Source organism: Mus musculus, chromosome 15 (genome assembly GCF_000001635.26).
Source record: "Mus musculus strain C57BL/6J chromosome 15, GRCm38.p6 C57BL/6J".
Classification (NCBI taxonomy): Eukaryota; Metazoa; Chordata; class Mammalia; order Rodentia; family Muridae; genus Mus; species Mus musculus.
The window spans coordinates 10274143-10299079 of record NC_000081.6 but is presented as its reverse complement, the minus strand read 5'-3'; the positions used below and the strand labels follow the sequence as shown (position 1 = coordinate 10299079).

The 24937-nt window shown below is 39.7% G+C and overlaps 1 protein-coding gene across 10 annotated transcripts in view; it reads right to left on the bottom strand.

Annotated features, from left to right (window-relative positions):
* Prlr (prolactin receptor) overlaps nt 1-24937 on the bottom strand; it is a 171953-nt gene that overhangs the window by 50111 nt on the left and 96905 nt on the right. For 9 of the 10 annotated variants that reach the window (XR_383824.3, NM_011169.5, XM_030248425.1 and 6 more), the window contains one exon: nt 5370-5429. The gene's annotated coding sequence lies outside the window, so the exon portion shown is untranslated. Of the gene's footprint in view, nt 1-5369; nt 5430-22379; nt 22441-24937 lie in introns of those variants that run through there. The other variant, XM_006520037.3, reaches the window with a different exon arrangement.

Here is a 24937-nt window from a genome sequence, read left to right as displayed (position 1 = left end):
TTGAGTGTGTCAAGAACAGATGAAATTCTGAGTGAATATGTATTGTTTGACATGTTTACAGCCATGTCAAAGACCAACTCCTCAGATGCATGGGAATGGCAAAGATTGCACGCCTAGTTGGAGCCTTAGAGGGATGGTAAAGCTTTCCTCTGGTTCAAATGCAAATGTTGAAAGTGTGTTCAAGCAGTCCAACTGACCAGTGTGGGCAAAAACTAGCAACACAATTTCTCCTCCTGGAAGTTTTTGCCCTGAGATTGCATAGCTAGTAAGACTTCCTACTGAGATTAGGCACATTCTCCCTCCTGTGCTCTACAGAGTCAACACGCTGAGGTTCCAGGGTGCTGTGGAGTTGGTGCCTGTCTTAGTCAGGGTTTCTATTCCTGCACAAATATCATGACCAAGAAGCAAGTTGGGGAGGAAAGGGTTTATTCGGCTTACACTTCTATACTGCTGTTTGTCACCAAGGAAGTCAGGGCTGGAACTCAAGCAGGTCAGGAAGCAGGAGCTGATGCAGAGGCCATGGAGGGGTGTTCATTACTGGCTTGCTCAGCCTGCTCTCTTATAGAACCAAGACTACCCAAAACTAACAAGCCCAGAGATGGTCCCACCCACAAGGGGCCTTTCCCCCTTGATCACTAAAATGCCTTACAGTTGGATCTCATGGAGGCAGTTCCTCTACTGAAGCTCCTTTCTCTGTGATAACTCCAGCTGTCAAGTTGACACATAAAACCAGCCAGTACAGTGCTGTTCTTTTAGAGTGTGCATAGCCTGGCTAACTTGGCTTTTCTGTATGTGTATCTGCCCTTTATTCGTTCACTCTTTGCTCTTTGTCAAGTTTCCAAGCCAAACAATGCTGGATGTGTCAGCTAGTTGGGAAACATTTAAAGTGAGCATTTTAATTTTTGTTGCCATCTTCAATATTATTTTATCTAAACAGCCTTAGATCTTACTTCCTCTTCACTGTTTTAGTCAGTGGTGGATTTTGTGTTTACAGTTTATCAGACATAAAGGCTATATCTACTCTGCATATCTTTGCATGCTAAAGGAAAATATCGAATCCAATCTTTCATGTAGCCAAGAATGCAAATGACTATTAGACATCATGAATGATGAGTTCATTCAAGTGTGAGAATATATCATATTTGGTTACAGGCTATTGAAAGTCATATGAATGGAAACATTCTAACTCAGTTTTCTAGAGAAATAAAATCTGCCATGATTAAGAGTATCTCAAGGCAGACAGAGTATTTTGGGGGGTAGCATTTTCCACCTGACTTTTGCCAGGAAGATAGACGGTAGACCTAGTGTATACACTGAGACAAACACTGATTTTTTTCTGCAATTACTAGGTATGTTTTTGCTTGAAAGAAGGGGTCTTCTGAGAAGGGCAGCAACAGAATTAGTAACAATTGCTTCTGTCCCCTCTTACAGCAGTTTGAGTAGATGAGGTACCATCAGTGAGCTTGCTGGGGACTCTGTACAGGGATGGAGTGACAAGCTGAGTTTGCAGCATTATCTATGAGGAGGTCATAGCCTTGGAGATGACAGACTTAGGGACCTGAACAGGTGCTAAGTGACTTGTATCTCCAGAGAGAGGAGTTGCGAACTGCAGACAGGTTAGGTGGCTGTTTTCTATTGTTGGTCCTGAATTTCACCAACCTTGCTAACTATGGCTTGTCTCATTCTCTTTCTGTGCCTTCACTCTTTTGTATGTAAAGTACAGAGGGCCACATCTGCTCTTCTTCCCTCGGTGACTCTGTGAGGAGAGACTAAGATGAGTGACTTTGTGGAAGTAATCTTTGTTGACAATGTGCTAGGTAAGGATAAACCACTGCTGTCAGCAGGAGGCCATGACCACACTATCTGCTCCATTACAGGGACAATAATTGTCCTGGAAACCCCTGTGTTCCTTGGACTTGTTATAGAGTCAAAAGTCCCCAGAGAGATGGTACCTTTGCCTTGTATTGTTTTCTTTGGTTTGAATAATCCTAGCTCTAAATAGGCTTTTGTATATGGCTACCAGAGTGTTGCTTTCTCCATTGACTGGGAGTTCATTGGCTTCAATGTGTGAGCACAGCTTAGGATCTTCTTGCCTCTGGATTCAGAAGAAAAGTTTCTTGTTTCACAATGAGTTCACAGACTCCAAAGACTAGACAGGGGAGAAAATGGGTCTCAAAGACCATCTCAAAGATGGTTACTTCTTTGTTTCCTAGTGTTTTGTGGTAGAGTAGTTGTACATTTGTTCATGGTTGGGTATCAGTGATATAATTGTTGACCTAGTTGAAGTACGTTGACTGGTCCTTTCACTTTCTTTTTAGAATCCTGTTCTGTCATCTCTCTCCCTCACTGCTGAGCCTGTCTGTTTGAGCTTTATCACTTTCCCAGAGCTCCTCACTGGGATGGTCAGCTTGTTCTTATAGAAACTTATGTTGTAATGGAAGTATTCTTGATATTCCCTGCCCAATAACATGACCACTAAGCATGTGCAGCTATAGAACATTGGGAGTGGATTCAATATAAGTGAGGAACTGAATTTTTAATATTTAATTTCAACAGGCTTATATTTAAATTGGTATTTGGGGCTAGTGGCATAGTGAATGAGGGTCAGTGCACTCAGCTTCTCTACTACAAAACAAAACAAAACAAAACAAAAACAAAAACAAAACTAAGTCTCCATTGAGTTCCAAGTTCAAAGTCTTCCCAGGTGGACAAGAAAGTCCAACTCATAAGCAAATATGATGCATAAGCTAAGGTATTAACCCTCATAGGCAACACTCCAAGTCTTTCTGTTCTGTCTTCTGTTGGAGAGTGAGCCCAGAGTATCACACATACTAAGCAAGAAATGTATCAGCGAGCTACATGTCTATATGCCAAGATTAGCACACAGATTTTGAATGATACCATATTTTAGTCAAAGTAGAAGCCCAAGTGGCAAGAATTGGATGGTGGCAGAAACATGTGATGTATACAAAGATAATGGGTGAAGACCTTTAGATGAGCATCAAAAGACACCTAGTGAATGACAACTCCTCCACAGTGCTCTTGGATTATTCTGTGTCTTTATATCTCACAGATCTGTCAAGATTTAAAGTCACAAGTGTATGGACAGGAGCTGCAGAAGACATGGAATGGGCAGAGCCTGGACGATGCCAGAGTTCTTGTAAAAGGATGTATGGTGCCAGGTAGGGCGGTGCTTTGCTTTGCCATGCTCTGAAGTGATTACAACTAGTGGATCATAATTGAAAAGCTGGAGGCCAGAAAGCAGCTTATAGAGCTCACAATGGACTGTGGTATTTTTTTCCGGGTGTTAGACAAGAGTTAAAGTTCTGCTTTTAATTTGAATCCAAATTTTTCAGGGAGCTGTTCTTTCTCTTGCCTTCTTTTATGAACATTTGTTTCTAGATGTTCTTCTCATGTTGAAGAAGAGCTGTGTTGCTGTGTGTCTTGACTTGTCTTAACTGCCTTCAAGTTTCTGCCTGTGTTTTCACAGATATCCACTGGCATGAGTATAATCTTTGCATACCACATCCAGGTTGGGTAAAGGGTGGAGGACATGAGACTAGGGTAGATGCTAGGGAAGAAGGTCAACCAGAGGGATGAAAGGCCCCAAGGGTACTTAGAGATGAGCAAGCACAGTAGATATCTATGTGTGTGTACTGGGATGTGATATTGGAGCCTCAATCTCCTGTTCCAACCACTGGAACATCTCTCTGTTACCAAAACTTCACCTGCTGTGTACTGTTTGGAGTGGAAAAGATGAATTTTAGTTAAGGATCTATGCCTCGATGTTTAAAAGATTTGAAAAGTCAGTCAGAGGTAACGTTTTTACACAAACATGTGGTTAATAAATAAGTACACATAAAAGTAAAAAAAAAAGTAATTTGCAGGCAAATTTCTCTTGTGTTTGCAACATAGTTCAGACTCCAGTTGTCTATGCTTCCTAATCCACATGGCAAAAGATTACTAAAGAACTTAGCATAATGTTTTGACTCTCAATCTGTCTCTATCCTTCAAGTACCATGTGAACTCAAGGGTTAGAAGCCAAGAAAGTAGGAAGAAATGCATAGAACTCTTGCTGGATTGACGCACCAGTCCTTATGTTAATGGATTGTCTAGAAAATGACATTAATGCCACAGAGATTTCTTATACCCAAAGTGTTTATGGCATTCTTTTTGTAGACATTTCCTGTTTCCACTCTGTACACTATGAATTTCAATCCACTTAAATGAAAAAAACAGAAGGTCTTGGCAGGGCTTAGGTAACTTAGAGAAGTGCTTTTTTGATAGAAGGGATTTTTGTTTCACTTAGGAGACATCAGGCAGTGTCTGAACACATTACTGTCACTACCCAGGGTGGGTGGTTTTGTCCTTCCCAGGACCTTAAGCAACATCTAGACACTGTTGGTTGTTGAAGCTGGGTTTGGAGTGGTATTCTATTCCAATGTTGCTGAATATACTACCAGAGAGCAGTCTTTGTGACAAAAAGATCTTTGACTCAGAAGGTCTTGACAATCTTTGAGCATCTTTGATCCATGGGACAGGCCAGCCTTCACTGGAGTGAAAGATGGCCCTTAAAGGAGAATCACTATTCATCCATCACAAGGTGGCTCAAAGAAATCTTAGGAACGTTTCACTTAGATTTTTCTTCAGCTAATAATAATAGTCAGTTTTCTATCTTAATGAGTTTTTCACTTTCTCTTGAAGAGCAGGAAGGAAAGGTCTCAAAGACCAAAAGCAATCTGCTATCTTCTTAAGTAGCCTAGATCTTTGACTGTGGTATATGCAGAGGCAATCTTTGTGTGGGTGATTTCTCCATGACCTATTTGCTGGCAGGTTCTGGCTCCCAGGGCTCCCTTGGTATTAGTAGGTGAGGAAAACTGAGAGCCCACCACATATAAGTATTGTCATATAGGCTGGCACGGATCAGGCCCAAGTAGTGACAATATTAAAGAGGCCGAGAGATGTCTCAGGAAGTGATAGCAGAATTGGTATTGAGCTGGTTGAAAAAATAAAAGAAGATGCAATCTTTCTCTTTCTGATTATAAAAGTAACCCAGACATTGTCAAAAAAATCCTCCCAAGTACAGACAAGTATAAAGAGGAAATAAAAATCTAATTGCACAGCTAGGGGATTTCAACCATGAAAAGCTTTTGAGAAAAACAAGAAAAGGAGACGAGCATCAGGTTTTCTGAAACAGAGATTGAAGATTCCCCCCCCCCCCCTTTTGAGGATAGTGGACTGCTCTGTGTGAGTATTGATGGTTTGAGATGATGCTCTTTGAGAATCAAGATAGCCACGTCCCTGCCCTTGTCTGTATGAGAGGGACAATGGGAGGCAATTATGTGGGCACTCGGTAAAACCCTCCTTACCTTCAGGGTTCATGTGCAAAACATCTGCGATGCTCACCTCCACAGAGAAGCGTTCTTTAGCTGAAAGAGAAGATGACTCATTTTAACTCAAACAGGACAAATCAGGAGAGAGCATTTCTAGCTTCCTGTGTTGCAGAGCATAGATGAGCATTAGAAAAGCTGGACTTACTTGTTTTTGCAACTTCATTATGAAGTCATGTCAATCTTGGAAAAAAAGTTGTAAAAATAAATCCCACGTATTGCACACAAACACACGAATTATTAATATGTTATTCACCATCCTATATCTTTTATGTAACAAAAATTACATTTTCCCCAGGTCATCAGAGAGTAAGTCATAGTTACGATGCCTCTTTTTTGTCCCTAATTATTTGAGTTTATTCTCCTAAGAATGGGGCATTCATCATATATATGTGTGTGTGTGTGTGTGTGTTTGTGTGTGTGTATACAAAACCATTGACATATATATGTAATATATATATGTATATATGTGTGTGTGTCATGAAATTAATATTAATTCAGTATCTAATCTATAGTTCATAGATCACTTTCACCAGCTGTCCCAACTGGAATTAAAGTATAAGGAATATATTGGAGGCCCTAGGTGGGATTTACTGAGGAATACAGATATGAACTTGTCTGAGTGAGACTCACTTTTATGTGAAGCTCAAGTTAGATCCTTCATCAGTGGTTCAAACATCCTTTGGCAGGAGAAGGCTTTTTAGAGTGAGAAGTGGAAGACTCAGTAAAATGTCGGATGAGGGCTTTTGTCTTCTGGGATGTACTTACACCAGGTGTCACAGCCTCAATCTTATCCCATCTAGCATTTCTGACTCTAGGCTTTTGGATGAAATTCCAGACTCTTGTTTCCCATTGGTTAGGGTTTAAGAGATGCAAAGTAGATAAGAGTTGGAGATGCTGATCTTAGATAGAAAGGAACTCTTTCAACATTTGAATGCAAACCAGGTGTCTATATGGCATAAACTGCCTTATAAACCTGGTTTTTAGGGCTAGGATGACTGTTTAGTGGATAAAGCACCTGCCATGTGACTGTGAGACTGGATTTCAGATCTCCAGCACTCATGTACATCCTGGGGAACCATGGTGGCCTACCTATGATCCCAGATCCCAGCAAACATGGGCTGTAGAGACAGGACCCCTGTAGCAAGCTGGCCACCTAGGCCAGCCAAATATAGCTAGATTAGGAGGATTTACTTAAACTCTGAGTTCAAATGAATGACCCCATTTTAATACATAAGGTGCAGATACAGGGAGGAAGACATTAGAAATCAATCTTTAGCCTCTACATGCATAAACAAGGGCCATATACACATATATGCACATGGATCACATACACACGCAAAAAAGAAGCAAGACATCCCCTCCCCTAAAATGTCTTTTATTTATGAACATAAATTCATAGCTATTGTCCAATTTAGTTTCACAATTCCATCTGAGAGCCAACTGGCTAGTGGAACCAGCCAAAAAGGCTTTCAAATAATTTCTTAGCATTCAGATTCCAGAGTACTAGGAATGATCCCTTGAGGAAGCTAGTGCTGGATGTTCTTGCTAATGCAGCTAAGGAGGAGAAGGTGACCAGCAGGAGGCCCATGGTGGCCACCAGTGTCCTCATAACTCTGAAACACTCATGCACAGTCACTGCAGTGTCAACATTGCTGCTCTGACTAGATAGCTGGATTGTGTCTTCAATCAAAGCCCATAATAGGATGAAAGCTATTTGAATAGAAAAGATGTTCATCCACAAGACGTTTGGTAACGAGGCGTCTGGTGAACTCACAGCTTATGACACAGATGTCTGGGGCAAGCTTCCTAGAAGTAAGTCACCAAATTTTCTCCATAGGGTACAGTGGCACCAAATTTTCTTTAAAAAAGAAAAAAGATAAAGAAAAAGAATCTCTTAAATATTCTAGAATGTGTTTTAGGTTCTGGAAATTATTTGAGCTCTCTTTGATAATGTCCTAACTCTGTTCGGAACAACCCATGCTCCTCCCTGTTCCCATCAACACTCTCTATTCTTGTTGGAAATGAAGAGGTATTAGCTGAGGGTGGAGAAAGTCACAGAGGCAACAAGACACAGGTCAGAGGCTGCACTGAAGTGGACAGTCTGAAATACCACACAGTACTGACGAGAGACTCGGAGCACAGAGACAGCAAGGGAATTGTAGTTTCAGCAGCCGCTAAAGCCTTTACTGCATGCTGGGTCTTGGGCTCTCATCATTTGCACCTCTATTATTCATTCAATATGTATCAGATGACTGGCATGCCACTTAATCCCGGTCAATCCTTGATTCCATGCTTATTCTTTTTCTGTTCTGGGTTTGATGGTTCTGACTGCTAGGCTCTCTTGCCTTTCAGAAGAGTGACTTCTGGAAGAATCAACCTTCTGGAGATGGAGGCAGAGGTAGAGGCATGGGGCATGAGGTAGAGAATGGGAAATGGGCATGCAAGGGCCCTCTTTCCTTCCACAACTACCTTTCCTGTGACTTAGTTTTAGTGGTGGTCTGTCTCTCCAGCCATATTATTCCTCCATGGTTCAGCCTTTCACTGAGCCCCAGAGAAATTCATTCTTGTTCATTTCTTTTTCACGTTGATGAGTTGTGACAGATTTCTTATTTCTCAGCCCTGCCCACAATAACACTGCATAGTCTCATTCATTGCTCTCTCTTAAAAGACAAGCTTATCTGTGACTGTATGATCCTGATAGAAACAGCATTGAGAAATTTCCCTCAGTTTCTGTTTCATGGAATAATTTGAGGAGTATTGGTGTTAGTTCTTCATTGAAGGTCTGGTAGAATTCTACACTGAATCCATTTGGCATTGGAGTTCATTTACGTGGGAGATTTTTAATTACTCTTGCATTTCACTAAGGGTTATGAGTCTGTTTAAGTTGTTTTATTAATCTTGATTTAAGTTTGGTATGTCATGCACATATATGTTCATTTTTTGTAGGTTCTCTAGATTTCATATTAATTACAGAACTACAGCAATAAAAATAGCATAGCATTGGCATAAAATCAGAGACATTGAAAATGCACGAATAAATATACACACCATGAAAAGCTTTTCTTTTTCGTTTCCCTCTTTCTTCTTATTTTTTTTTTTTTTTACAAAGAAGCCTAAAAACACACACTGGAAAAAGACAGCATCTAGTCAAACTGCATACAAACTACATGCTGAAGAAAAAAAAACAGACCTATATCTATATCTATTGCTCTGCACAAAACTCAGCTCCAAATGGACCAAAGGCGTCAACATAAGACAAAATACAGTGAAAATGACAGAAGAGAACTTAAGGAATAGGCTTGAACTCATTGACACAGGAAAAGACTTTCTGGCCTGGATCTGGATAGCACAAGGTTTAAAACCAACAGTTAATAGGTGGAACCTCATGAAGTTAAAAAGTTTCTACATGCTAGACAACATTATTTGAGTAAAGCATCAGCTACAGAATAGGAAAAAATCTTTACTAATTATCTATCTTACAGAGGATAAGTATCTACAATATACAAAGAAGTAAAAAAAAAAAAACCCTCAACATTAATAAAGCAAATATCCCAATTAAAACATGGGATACAGAAGTAGAGTTCTCAAAAGATAATACACAACTGAGTGAGAAACAAGATTTTCCAATATATTTAATCACTAGAGAAATGCAGATAAAAACTACTTTGAGAATTCATCTTATTCCAGTCAAGATGGGCAAGATAAATAAAACAAACGGCAGCAGATGCTGGCAAGGATGTGGAGAAAGAAGAACACTTATTCATTGTGGAAGGAGTGCAAATTTATATAGCCACCATGGAAGTCAGTACGGAAGTTCCTTCAAAAGCCAAAAATTGATCTATCTCAAGATCCATCTATAAAACTCTTGTTCATATACAAAAGGGCCCCCTGCTCATAGCTGTTCTATTCATAATGGCCAGAAATTGGAAAAGGCCTTGAAGTCTACCGTCTGGTAAATTGGATAATGTAAATGAGGTACATTTATACAATAAAATTTTATCTGGCTTTCAAGAAAAATGAAATTATTAAATCTGCAGGCAAATGGATGGCCCTAGAAACAATCACCCAGAGTGATGGAACTGAGACTCAGAAAGACAAATATTGAATGTTTTCCCTCATATGCCAGTGTTAGCTTTTAGATATATGTGTTTCAATATCAGAATAACCAAGGTTAAACAGAAAGTAGAGAGCTAGGATGAAGGAGGAGGTGATCTTCTAGGGACCATGAATGGGAAATAACTATATTGTTACCACACAATAAAAGGGAAATTAGAATAGGAGGATTAAATGGAGAGGGTGATAGGTGGACAGAGTAGAGAAGGGACCATGGGAAGGGACAACTTACCCTAAAGGTCTTTTGAAAAGCCATACAGAAGCCTATTCCTGTAGATGCTTCCTAAAATATATGCGTATATAAATGGAATTTAAATGGAGTTATCATAGGATGGGGGAGACAATGTCTCAACTGGACATCATATGTTACCATAAAACCTATACCTGGGAGTGGTTATATCTTTTTGAGTCATTGGCAAAAACAGTTCCACAGACCACCCTTAAATATTACAAAGTATTGCCAATGATATTGAGTACCTACCACAATATGATGCTAAGAGATTATTACTGAAGACACCACACACTTATGGTATTGAACATGGAGAAACCAACCTGGTACTCAACTAGAAGTTTGACCTATTACGACTAGCATTCATCGTGCTGGGTGATGATATAATACAAGCTACTGGAGAAGAAAAGCAGTTTTAAGTCTCATCCAGCTATGTTCCCTGAGAGCTGTAGTAGCAATCTGTCTTCAAGATACACTCAGTGATGCAATAGTAGCATAGGTGCTATTGGCGTAACCAACTACTCGTTTGGTAAGGTTTCTGGGTTACTCTATGAGATGGAACACATGTCAGCACTGTTAATGAGGTTCAAAAGCTGTGACTAGATGATGGGCCTAGGGGAAAGCCTAAATGAACATAGCAACAGAATAACTCCTCTAACAAAATAAATGACTGTTATATCCACAGCTCACTGTATTACAGAACTCTCATCAGAGAACTTCTTTCAGTAGATGGCAATTAACTCAGAGACCCGCAAGTGGACAACCTGCAGAAAGTGAGAAATATTAAAGCACTCAGTCCTAAATGGAATCTCTGCATAACACCTCTCTCCTCAAGGCTCAGGAATTGATGTAGAGGCAGAATTTAAAAGCCAGAGGTGGTGGGCGACTTCAAGGAAACAGCGTTTCTCAGACATAACAGGACTGATGCTCATGGCTATTCACAGAGATGGTGCTAGCACGCACAAGACCTCAAGTTCGAACAGGACAAAATCAGTGTATGGGGAAAGAAAAATGGGTACAGTGTACCACCCACACGAAAACAATATTTGCAAATGACAGTCATTGAGGGAAAGGAAACATCACTTCTTTTCGATGAATGCAATGACACTGGGCATATCGACCACAGTCCAGGGAAGGCCCCATGCTCAGGAAGAGGTGGACCACACAAAATGTACCTTTTTTTTTTTTTTTTAAGCAAGAAAAAAGTGAAGTAGGTTGGTTAGGAAAGAGGGTTATTGGGAGGAATGGGGAGGGAGAAATATGATAAAATACATTGAGTAAATTTGTTTTTAAAATTCAACCATTCAGGAAACAATGACCCCCCCCCCCCACCCACACACTTGAGTAAATTGAGTAAAAGCGTTGAAGACCAGTTTGGCCACAATGTTAGGAGTATGGCATAAAACACAGAGTGGAAAGTGTAATTTTGTTAGTGCCTTTATTAGGTTCCACATGGAGTCCTATGTTCAATATTTTGCCTCTCAATATAAAAGGAGACACGGTCTGCATAGTGTGTCATGAAGCAAGCAAGTCCAGAATTTTATCTTTTCAGGAGCACAGAGCTCACAGTTTTGGTCTTTATGTAACTAACAGACGAGATTCTGCATGGCAAGCTCCCACTAGTCAGAGGTGAAAAAGACAGCAAGTATTTCTTGTCTATCCAGAGCTGCTGGTGTCATTGTAACTGATGAATTTACCAAAGCTGTGCCTTATCTATTGATATTAGCTCAATAAATTTTCGGATATACTCAGAAAATCAGAGAGGATTCATGCATTCTGGCAACAGGTCTAGTCACTCATAGCAACCTGAAAACACAAGCCCTTGAAGGAAGAACACATACATGCATCCAAGAAATCATTTGTGGCATAATCTTGGTGAGTAGCTGGGTCTGAGAACCACAGACTGAGGCAGAGCCAACAGATTCAGTGGGGCAGCCAGTCACATAGAGCACTAACAGAGAAATAAAAGAAGGAAATCTGAGCTTGGTGAAATTCTTTTTCCCCCCTTCTGTTCCTGAAATACAGAAACACAAAGAACATCAGACCTATCTCCTAGTTTTGAGGGATAAGTTTCAACACTCATGCCAACTGCAGTTTGGAAATTTTGATCCATATGTGGCAGAGGCAAATCCCAAAACTTGGGTTAATGGAGTGAGCCTTGTTGGAACCAAAAGGAAATTACAAAACCTTCACTGGGCTGATTAAGAGAGAAGGAGAAAGAACAGAATCAAATGAGGTAAATTCAGTTCAGACATCAGGTCCAACAGGGAGTAGACAAGTGCTGACTGGACATGGTAGATTTGGCCCAAAGTTTGGGGCTAACTAAACAGTACAGAGGAAGAAGTGAAAAAATATTTAGGATTTTGCATATATTTTATTGGTGCCAGCACCAAGGGGTTGGTGTGGGTGGCCTAGTTAAAGGCACAGAGTAGGAACTGATTGCAACTCCAGATCTCTTTTCATTAGTGGATTAGGGAAATGACTTTGAGATTAGTGAGCCTGAGGGCATCAGCATAATCCTATTTTTAAAGAATAACTAGAAAAAAGAAGAAAATCACTAGTTAACATTTGTTGACTGCCAGACGCTATTTCTGAGCATGAGCACTTGAACACACGATTTTGTCTAATCTTCATAAGTACCAAGCTTCTTAATAGAGAGTTAATTTTAAAAAATGATTAAAATGTACGTAACATATTGGAGAAAAACTGTAAAAAGTCATCATGGAAAATGAGCTCTAGTAGGTTGCTCATTTGTTCATGTACATATTCACTCAGCCAACAGTTATTGATTATCTGAAACGTATTTGGGTAATATCTGAGGATTCTCATGTACGTCAACTGTCTTCTCTGTTTATTGTTCTCTACTCAAGGATCTAGCACTACATAGTGCTTAGCCCTTTAGGATGGGATATTAAAGCATTGAGTAGCTTTATATTAAATTTTAGCTTATGATAAATAGTTACTCGCCGTCTTCAATTACACATTCCCACTCCTGTCAGGTGTATGATGTTTTATGATTCTGTAGAGGCAGAAATAAACCTATCCTGGCTTCAACCAAAGTTCTCCATTGTTTTTAACTGAATTTTCTTGCCTTTTAGAGTTTTAAAAGCAGCAGCTATATGCTTCTCCCAGTTCCAGGAACCAGCAAAGAAGGATTGTAAGGGCCAGAGGTCAAGGAAGACCAGAGAAAAACAGTGCCTTCTGGAGAAGACATGACCACCCCACTCCTGAGCTCCCAGCAGCTCAGAGATGTGCTTTAAGATCCAGCTGGTCAGCATTCCAGCAAAGAGCAGGGTTCATGAACTCCCATCACAGCCTGAAGAGCTATTCATAGTTTCTGGCTGCGGGGTCAAGGACAGCCGGTTTTTATTAAAGGTGTGGCCTTTGATAGGTGGAGCATGCTTCAGTGTATGGTCTCTCCCCTTGAGTACATGGGCGGCAGAAATTGCATTAGTTGGGTTATAAAAGTAAAAGGTGAACTTGAAGTTGAAAGTGGATGGGGAGTGGATGAGTAGAACTGTGAGGGTTAAGACAGTGGGTCTCAACCTTCCTAATGCTGTGAACCTTAAAACAATTCCTCCTGTTGTTGTGACCCCCAATCATAAAGTTATTTCTGTTGTTACTTAACAATTGTAATTTTGCTTCTGTTATGGTTCATACAGTAAATAGTCACATTTTCCAGTGGTCTTAGGTGACCCCTTTGAAAGAGTCATTTGACCCTCAGGTTGAGAACCACAGTGTTAAGGGGAAGAGGGAGGAATGACATGATATATGGTGTGCATGTTTGATATTCTTAAAGAACTAATAAAGTAATTATTCACTTAGAAAATAATTATATAATTTATTGATTTAGAAAAAAAATCATAGTAGGTTCTCTTATGAGGTCTAGCCATGTGTTCATTAGGCTTCCAGTATCAGGTATGAGTTTCCTTCTAGTAAGTGGACTTTAAGTCTAATTAGATGGCTGTTGATGACTCCAAGATAATAGTTTCACTATTACCCCACTGTAGGTCCCTTGGCAGGCTGGTCATTGCTGTGGTTTATAGGCCTTCTAGCTGGGAAGGAATATTTATTTCTTTTCTTCCTTAGCAATTTGCATATTACTTCTAGTACTATGAGAGTTTGTCCTCAGAAATGGGGCATTCAGGTCAGTCCCAGCTTGATGCCACCATATCCTCATCTGAAGTATGTTTGGACTTAAGAAGTAGGGTCTTACCTTCAAGTTCTTGGAGGCAATCAAGGCAACCAAGGGTCATGACAATGGTTTGTGTTGTTTTATACTCACAGACAAGTGTAGCTAGCTCTCAACCCTCATCAAAGATGCCATCCAAGAGGCTATTACAGGGATCCACAGTTGGTCAAAATTCAGTGATGAGTGACTGTGAGGTGTTCAGCCCCAACTGGCACATCTACAATACAATCTTTAGACCTGAGGTTTGATTATTGCAGATGAGATGGAATGATTGTATGAGCCAGAAGACCAAAATACCTGCTGCTAGATAGTATCTTCTAGACATGCCAGGGATGCTGCTCTCATGAAACATCAACAGTGTGGCTATCTAAATAAGGTCTAGATAATGACAAGGTCAGTCTACATGCCAATGTGGGTAGGAAAAATTTCACAAGGCTCCATCTCTAGATGAAGAACTATACACAGTCAATGGCTGTGTAGGGAAAGTCAGACTTCCCCAGCAAGGTGTTCTGTAATAGGTTATCCAATCCCAACTACCAAGACCTAAACATATGTACATAAAAGAAACACTAAACGAACTCAGGAGGTTGTATACAAACACAATTTTGTGTAACTATAATTATAGAAGAAGAGGTAATGGACCTCAGATGGAGGAAGGATTGAGGGAGAGAAAGGAGATGTAAATACAGGACTAATGTATGAGTTCTTCCAAACAGTTTTTAAAATTAAAATGTTATATTAAAGAATTATGAGAGCTAGATGCAACTTGTCAGAGGAAAAGGAAAAGATGAAGAAAACATAGAAGACAAGGGGGAGCCAAAGGTAGGAAGACAACATGTTCTTCTCAAGAACTCTATGTGTTGTCCTGAGTTCATTCAAAATGGCCATGGCCACCAAGAAAATATATTCAAAGGCCTGAGAGAACAGAGTGGACCCCCTGCCTTATATTTTATAGTTCTAGAGACTGGGAAGTCCAAGGATAAAATACTCTTTCTCACAGCTGGTGAGAGCCCTATGGCTTTATCACCCAAAGGTAGAAAGAGGAAGTTCAACTTACTGCATATCAGAGAAAACAAGAAAGAGGAGAGGGCTCACACCAGAGAGTGGACAATAATGCAGGCAGAACTTGCTTTTCTAAGAAAGCTTTCATGAGTGATGACCTAGTTGCTTCTTGTTAGACTCTACCCTTTGCTTTCCAACACAGACACCCTGAGAATTAATTATCCAAAATTTGAGCTTTCAAGGATCCACCCAAATTACTGTCTTCTCAAACCAGTGGAAATTATGTGGCAGCCAACTTGGGTTGAGTAAACTTTAATGAAACATCTTGCTGGACTTTCTACTTTTCTGTTACTGGCCAGAACTAGAATAAATTTTTAACTGAGCAGAATAACTTTCTAATCATTATGGCAACCCAGGAAGATAAGGGCCATTCTGATAAAAGTATGCTCATTGTCACTATAGATGTGACAAGAACTTTGCAAAGATGCACGGATCTTACTTGGGTTGGATAAACAGAACTCATAAGAAGGCAGTATTTGGAATACTCTGGTTCTAGAATATTGGAGAAACTTACAATTTAATCTGCACTTAGAACTTTTGCTCCAATGTTTGGATATTTTTGCAATAATCTGCTGGGGAAAATTCATGGTTCTTTCCAACTACTCACATCCAACCTAAATTCTTGAATTCATATGTCTCCTATTCTTTGTATGGATTCATGACAACATGCCCATCTCTCCTTCTGCTTTTGACACTTTTGATTTCCCCTACTGTTTTTTTTACATTTAAATAAATTTTAGAGCATTTTATAATTATACTATGATTACATTTCTTCCTCCCTTTTCCTTCCTTCAATCCCTATCACATAACCCCATTGCTTTTTTAAATTCATGGCTCTTTTTTTTTTTAATTGTGGCTGTGTACACTATTCTTGATAAACATTTTTCCACTAATTTATTTATTTATTCCCTTTACATTCTGATCCCAGCCCTTTCTCCCTGACCTTCCTCACACAGCTCCTCCCCTCCTTCCTCTGTCCCCTTCTCCTCTGAGAACAGTGAGGCCCACCTGACACATCAAACCATTTCAGGACAAGGCACATTCTCTCCTCCAATGAGGCCATACAAGGCAGCCAGCTAGGGAAACAGGATCAACAGATAGGCAACAGAGACAAAGACAGCCCCTGTTTTAGTTGATGGAAGACTCTCATGAAGACCAAGCTGCACACCTGCTAAGGATGTTCAGGGGACCTAGGTGCAACCCAAGCTTGCTCATTGGTTGGTGATTAATTCTCTGGGAGCCCCTGAGGGTCCAGGTTAGTTGACTCTGTTGTCTTCCTGTGGAGTTCCTATTCCCTTCGAGGCCCTTAGTTTCTCCCCCAACTCTTCCATAAGATTCCTCAGTTCTAACTTTTGGCTCTGGGTCTCTGCATCCGTTTCAGTCAGCACTAGGTGGAGCCTTTCAGAGGACAGCCATGCTAGGTTCCTGTCTGCAAGCATAACAGGTTCTGACCATTAGTAGTATCAGGGATTGGTTTTTGCCCACGGAATGGATTTCAAGCCAGCCAGTCGTTGGTTGAGAATTCCCTCAGTCTCTGCTCCATCTTTGTCCCTGCACTTCTTATAGGCAGGATAAATTTTGGGCCCAAGGTTTTGTGGGTGGGTTATCCTAATCCCTTCACTGGGAGTTCTACCTGGCTAGAGGAAGAGGCAACTTCAGGCTCCATACCCTCCACTGCTAGGAGTTTCACTAGATTATGATGGGAATTTCTTTGGAAACCAAAGTTGAGAACACAGGTAGACTATCACACTGCTACTCAAGAAAGTCTTACCAGCCTGTGTTTTATCAGAGGTACCCTGGCATTTTTGAGCAATGTTTCCCACATGCTAGCTTTACCAGGAGCATCTAGAAAGGTTGGTATTCTCAAAGGGTAGTGACTCTAATGGAGGGATGTATGTGCTCTGTAACAGGGAAATACCAAAAGGGTTATATGTTTTCTTATTGTCATAACCTATTTACAGTTCTGGTATTGGTTATTACAGACATATTGGAAGCGAGTTACTTTAAATATTTTTGAGAATGATATAAAATAAATAGAGAGTACTACTGATGATATAAAACAAACAAACAAACAAACAAAACAGGGAGCCTTGATTGACCAACATGGAATATTACAATTCAGAGTTGGATTTTGTAAGCAAGAAAGTAGCTATACAAACAATTTAAAATCAGAGAGAGAGAGAGAGAGGTAGAGAGAGAGAGAGAGAGAGAGAGGTGGGGGTGGGGGTGGGGCGGGGAGGAGGTTGTTCCAGTCCAATGAATAACTGCAGCACAAATGTGGTTCTTTGGAAGTTGGCCAGTGATCATCTTAACTGGAGTGGCCATGGTTTGGGCATGGTAATGAGGTGACCACCAGCAGTGGACCCGAACGGAATGGCTTTCTGTTTATTTTAGCTAAGAGGCCAGTGTAAGTCCACTTCTCAGGTCAAGTGTGGAGCATTCGCAAACCAGGGCCATGCTACTAATATGAAGAGAGCAGAAAAACCAGAAAGAACAAAACAGACTTGCCAGGGCCAAGAAGTGGAAGTGGGTGGGTGGGGGAGCGGGTGGGGGACTTTTGGGATAGCATTGGAAATGTAAATGAAATAAATATCTAATAAAAAAAAGAAAAAAAAAAGAAAAAAACCTAGCATCTAAGTGATAAATATATATATATATATATATTCTAGAAAACTCTAGGAATTGTTTTTTAAAAAATTTGTGAGGCTGAGACTCACACATTAAAATTCTAACTCAATTCTTCATAGAGTTAGACAGAGCAATTTGCAAATTAATTGGAATAACAAAAAACCCAGGATAGCAAAAACTATTCTCAACAATAAAAAAACTTCTGGGGAATCACCATCCCTGACCTTAAGCTGTATTACAGAGCAATAGTGATAAAAACTGCATGGTACTGGTGCAGAGATAGGCAGGTAGATCAATGGAATAGAATTGAAGACCCCAAAATGAACCCACACACTTTGGTCACGTGATCTTTGACAAAGAAGCTAAAACTATCCAGTGGAAAAAAAGATAGCATTTTCAACTGGTGGTTAGCATGTAGAAGAATGCAAATCAATCCATTCTTATTTCTTTGTACAAAGCTTAAGTCCAAGTGGATCAAGGACCTCCACATAAAATCCGGAATTGTTTTTTTTTTTTTTTAAATATGTGAGGCTGAGACTACAGGTCTGTGCTCCAGTGCAAGCTTAGTGGGTGTGAAGGACTAGATTCCGTTTCCAGACGCAGGAAACTCTCACCTCAAAGAAAATTAATTCCTCATTGATTGCAGTATTAAAATCATTCTTAAATGTCACCTGTGTCCTGTTCTTTAAATCCTCGCGAGGAGGTTTATAAAAAGTTACATTTTTAAAAGTTGGAAGTCACTAAATGCCGTACACCAGGAGAGAACATACTCTTCTAATTAACTAAGAGAACCGTTATGGTTCTGGTGATCTGAACTGAGAACATCCCCTCTTTACCTGGAAGTATCAGAGAGTAAATACTTTCTCGTCTTAGTATCCAAGGGTTAGGATTATGTAGGGTTATGTAGCCAAAATGTTTCCATCCTTTATGCTGGTTAATAAGGGAGCCTGTTTAGGGAGCAGTGCTAGTGGGGAAATCCATTTCTATTTCCCTACTACTTCTGTCTCATTAGGGACCATCTAAACAATATTTCTCTCTGTCCCTTGAACAGATTTCTCTCTCTTGGAGCAAAACAGTTAACGATCATTTCAGAGCAGTAAATTAATAGCTTGTGTCAACAACAGTGACTTCTCCTTCTTAGTCTAGTTGTTGATCTCACTCTCTGATGTTGCCTTTCGAAGAGGTAGTTGAACTCATCATATGACACGCACTGTACTTCAGTTTGCTCTTTTGTTTCCAAGGTAAATTTAAAAGTGCTGCTGATGGATGAGTGGTGAGGGAGATGGCCATCTTACATCACCAAGTCAGAGCTCCAGTAGCAGGGACACAAGAGCAATTCCTCAGCTGACAGCAATGAGTCCGTGCACTCACTGTGCTGGGGGTTCCTGGTTTTTACTTCGAGACGTTTCCAGGTTCGCCTTTCTGATTTCCCCTTATGAGTTCTAGTGACATCATTGCTTAATGATACAACTCACTCAATCACTTTTATGAAAAAAAGAAAGAAACCCAAAAAACAAAAAAACCAAGGTTTCTTTTTCTTTGAGCATGTTGTTGTAGTTGTATCCCAGGAATAAGATGCTGACGAACCTGATGTGTTATATGTAGTCAGCATGGGCCAACAGAGGGGCTCCATCTGAAAGTTGTATAAATATAGCATGTACATCTTTATGACAAGGCAGTAGTCTCTAATTCTAACCAACTTTTTGGGTTGTTGTTCTTTCTTTTTGGTACACAATACACAAGAAACTGAAGTAACGAATACACATTAATGATCTTATTCATAATCACTGACAGCATAGTCCTAGGAAATAAGAACAAAGTCATATTCATTCGATGATGAGAACAGAAGACAGTTAAGTATTATTTAATACTCCGAAGACAAGAAACATCCACAAGAGGCCTCCTGAACTTTGAACTGTCCACATACAAATGATAAACATGCAGGGTTTTGCCATTCTTAAGGAAGACCATCCTGAATAGTGATTCTGGAAGAATCCTAAGACCTTTAAAAGCCTCTTTGCTCCGTATATCTCCTACTGTGTCTCCTCATTTATACTCAGCCTGTGAGAAGATGAAGTTAAAATTACAGACAGCATTAGGTGGCTAGCTGGTCCTGGTAGACAGCACTGGAGACTGGCAGAACATTCCGTTACAGACATGTCAGCTGAGCACACAAAGTCAGGAGTTGGATCCCACATAAACAAAACCAAACTCATCTGTACATTTTAGATATGTTTTATTACAATGGGAAGCAAAGGATCATTTAAGTGCCGTCGATTAAGATAGTTGAAAACCACAGATATAGACATCGGAATCTTATTCATGCTGTTACCATTAAGGAATATTGCAAACACTCACTCTTCATAAACACTCACTCTTCATAAACACTAATAGAATTTACTTTTGCTATTGATATCATAGCAAAGTACTGAACAAGCCTATAGACCAGTGAAATTAAGGACCTGAGATCAACCCACACAGCTCCAGTCATCTAATCTTTGACAAAGCTGGCAATAAAAAGACAGCCTTCCTAATAAATTGTGCTGGCAAAACTGGTATTTACATTGTGAAGAATGAAATTAAATCTGTATCTCCCATTTTGCAAAAAATCAATTCAAAACAGGGCAGTGGTGGCGCATGCCTTTAATCCCAGCACTTGGGAGGCAGAGGCAGGCGGATTTCAAGGCCAGCCTGGTCTACAGAGTGAGTTCCAGGACAGCCAGGGCTACAGAGAGAAACCCTGTCTCGAAAAAAAAAAAATCAATTCAAAATGGATCAAGACTTTAATATGTAACTTCAATGTTCAATTTACTGTAGAAAAATATAGGGGAAATATTTTATGATCTAGGCAGTGGTAGGAACTTATGAAAAAATTGCAATAGCAAAGCAAAGTGACTTAGAGATTGCCACAGACTGAGTATTGTATGCTAACGGGAGTGGAGAGAGTAGGGGGATGAGCTATGCCTGCTAACATACACATTTTAACTTGGTGATATGTGCTAAAATTAGATTGTTCTGACAGTTTTATAACTCTGTATCTACATAAAACCCACTGAAGTATACATTTTAAACATGAGCTTTAAGCATGTACACTTTATCACAATGAAGGTATTTTCTAAAAGGCTGCATTAGGGAAGACAATACAGACCAAGAAAAGAGGCTGCGGTGGGTAGCAGAGTAGCATGAGCATGAGTGGGATCAAGGCATTTGATGGGCACAATGAGAATGTCCCCCCAAAAATCCATGAATTTATAACAATAGATAGTAAAAAATGAACTAGCCTGTCAGTCTACAGCTTACTTGAAGATATCGTAACACCCATTGTCCATGCTTAGCCGACCTGTTTTGAATAGATGACAATAAGTAAGAAGCTATTTAACATGTAGTCCTCCTGGCCTGGAGACTTCATGACTAAACCCATCAAACATTTGACAAATGAGAAGTTGGCATCCAAGTGATAAATGGTTCTCCTCTTATCAAGTCCATCTCTCAAGCCAAACCATATCTGCCTCAGTTTTGGTTATTACCAGTATTGCCTTGTTCTCTTTTCTTTACTAAGTGAGGACCCAAGGGGACAAATCAAAGCTGAGTTGACTGAGGACATAACCTTGCAACTCTGTGACTTCTGGTGATGAATGGTGGCAGGGTCAATGGTTACTGAATAAAAAGCAGAAACTGGCAAGGAAGATAAGGGGTGGGGTCGTGTGCACTCCTTTCTAGATGCTGGTGTTGAGACTTTAGGCATCAGGGTACTATTCCTTTCTTACTGTTACTCATTTGCTCAGTTTATTGAAGAAACCAGGGTGATGGCCAACTTCATCCTTGGGGTTGAAATGCCTCACTAGGTTCTTCCCGTGTTTGTCCTCTCATAACCCACAAACCACCTGTTAGTGTTGATTGGAGCTTGGACCTTTGGGAATAATTAAGAGTCGATGAGGTATGAGAGGGATGTCTGCATAATGAGTAGTGGATTCGTAATCTGAGGAAGAGACACACAAGTCAGCGTGGTTGTTCTGACATATGCTGTCCTGTGCTGACTTGGGGCTTGGGGGTTCTCAGGGCATCTTTACTAGTGGGATAGTTCTCACCATATGCTGCCTTTCAGCTTTGGACTTCCCATGTCCAGACTTGTAGGAAGTGAACTAATTTGCTTCATAAAGTACAGGAATGGCAACAAAAAATGGACAAAGACATTTATTCAGCAAATATGGTGATTGTTCCATTCATTCTATTCTCTGCTCTGGTTCCACACTCATACATTAGCTGGCAACAAAAGAGTCACAAGCAATCATGCAACCTTCTCACACCTCTTACACTCTTGTTTGACCTAACACAGTTAGAGGTTTTACATAATAGTCAAGATCTCAAGATGGCAAACTCAAGTGACTTCAAGAAAGGTGAGAGCTCTAAAGTCTAAAAAGATTCCAGTAGCTTTGTCAAACCCACATACTTTCTAATGCTAATCCTTAATCATTGTAATTCATATTAAAGGTTTTTCCTTAGTCTTATGATATTCATTTCCCCTTCTTCCATCTTTATCCTAGTTCTTTCTTAGCTGATTCTGTGCTAATGACAGAGAAACCTGATTCTCAGTTTCTTTCATTCACCCTAGAAAGCATGTAGAGTGTCAAGCATCAGGTTGGGAATGAAAATCGAAAACATACATGTTAGTGCAGAGGGCCTGGGCCTCATCAAGAAATAACAAATACCCCTTTTTGGCAGATGTAAATCAGCCAGAATCTTAAACACACAAGAGACTTACCCAAGGTATTTCACAAGCCAGTTAACACTTGGGTGCTTGTTTCAGGAAATAGAAGATGAAAGCCAAGGTCTTGCTAGATTTGCATAGGATCCCTGCTGGGATTGGTTTCTGGCTCTGAACATCTTCCAATGAGCACTGACCTGTGAGCTGACTACCTGTTGGGTAACTGGCTCTTCTGGCAGATTTAATATTTACCTAGAGATACAAAAGGTCCTCACTATTTCTCCCTCATTGCAGAAAAACTCAAGTAAGAAAAGACCACAACCTCCAACATAATAATTGTATAAAATACTTCTGATTGGGTTGTTGGTTTGTCCTGATTTGGTTTGTGGCTTTCCTGCTGCAGCATCAACACAGTTAGATTTAAAGCTTTCAGTGATTCAGATGGAGTGGAAGGACTTTAGGTAGGAGTGGGCGTGGTATAACAAGGGCAAGCTATAGAAGCATCATTAATTCTTTTCAGAAGAAGCTTACATCCGATGTCTCTATTGTGACTCTCAGGTGGCTTCTGTAGAACAGCCATATAGCACAGAGTATGTGTTTCTAAAGATCCTAGACATTGTCCTGGAACATGTTGTCTGAATATTATTTCCCAGGCATGGCAGGAAGTAAACTTTAGCCCTTCATTTTTGTAAAATTAGGAACTATAGCTATGATAAAAGATTCAAATGGAATCCATCTCACAGTGTCATTTGTTTGGATGGCCTCGTGGTTTGAGTTGCTTCTTCCAAAAAGAGATGGTGAAGCCCTTCTATGTTCAGAACACAGCCTTGTTTGGAAAAAGTGTAATGAGTAGAGATGAAGTCATCCTGAAATAGGGTGTGCCCTTAATCTCATGGTGTGCTTATAAGTCATAGACACAGGAGAGATCACATATGAAGATGAAGATTGGAGGATGCAGCTTTCAGCTGAGAAATGACAAGGCAGTTGGTTCTCATGAAAAGTTCAGGAGAAACAAGAATGGGTTCTATCTAGGGTTTCAATTGGAGCACAGTACCAAATAAACCTAGATTCTAAGTTGTTCGACTCTGGAACCTGGAGAAAATAAGTTTCTGTTTTTTTAAGCCACCTAATTGTGGCAACTTTACTATATCAACCTTAAGAAGCTAACCGGTTATTTCTATCAGAGCGGGATATAGGGTTATAAACATGTGTTCTATAGACAACTCTGACTTACTGATGGACCAATTGAATTGTAATGTTTTCACCAATGTTAATTGATATGAACATAGTGTGCACCCTACTCGAGGGCAGCATCTATTTTCCTTCCAAAGGAAAAGTTGTAATGTTCTATGTAAAGCCAGTAAATGTGTTCTGAGTTCATTGGTACAATACCTTGTTCAGTTTTATTTAATAGGATGTCTATTAGAAAGAATTAGAAAAATGATTAAGGAATAGCCGAGTTATAAAAGCAGTATAAGTACTTTTCAATAGGTAAATTGATAAAAGCATAGAATAAATCCACAATGGAGTTTAATTCAGCCATAAAAATTTAAGTATTATCATTTTCAGGAAAATGGATGGAAACACAGGTCATGGTGTCAAGCAAAACAAGCCAGATATAGAAAGACAGATAAATTCACAGTTTTAAATTCATATGTACAAACAAGAAACAAACAAAAAAAGGAAAAGAAAAGATGTTGTGAAGATATAAAACAAGGAGGGTAGAGGGAAGAATATGAGAAAGCCCAATCTATCTACAGATACACTCCAACATAAGCTTTGAATCTGTGTAATGAACACACATTAGATTATATACAAATGATTAAGGAGGTTACAGAAGCCTATAGGACAAATGGTGACCCAACGATATTCAAAATTCTGGGACTTGTGCAGTAGCAATGGAAAGATGAACCAAGAGGGCAGTCATAGTACCTTACCCTTAATATTCATTCATGCTTGCATGCAGTTGAAGAGACACTCTCAGTGAAGAGATTTAAATCTCTCAAGGCTTCAGGAAATTGATTCCACTTCACTAACACACACACACACACACACACACACACACACACACACACACACACACACTCACTCACACACACACTACAGAGGGTGAAAAGGCAAATAAATAAATTGAACCTCCACGCCCAGAACAGTCAATGTTACCCATATCTGTCTCCCCTAGGTCCCTGATACCTTTTTTCAGAATATAGTTTTTAATGAGAAATGTTGCCAGCCCAAACAGCATCTTATGTGATCTAGCCACATTTTATTTTATCTTTATTTTTAAATGAAATCACAGACATGATACTTTACTCCTATTTAGCTCAATTTATATCTCTAGTAATGATGACCATATTCTGGAAAAAGAACCAAAATACTTTTATACCAAACAGAACCATCAATTTCTTGATAAAATCAAGTAGAGACCCAGTTGAAAATTTTTGCCATTCAAAATAGAAAACAAATTGGAATTAGCTAGTAAATTTAATAAGTTAATGTGTAAGTTGTGATTGAAGGCATGTCCAGCGATCAGCTTCTGTTGATGCTTAAACTGGTCAAGGCAGAGTGTTCCAAGCCTTATTTTTGCATTCATAGAGCACTGGTATATAATTGAG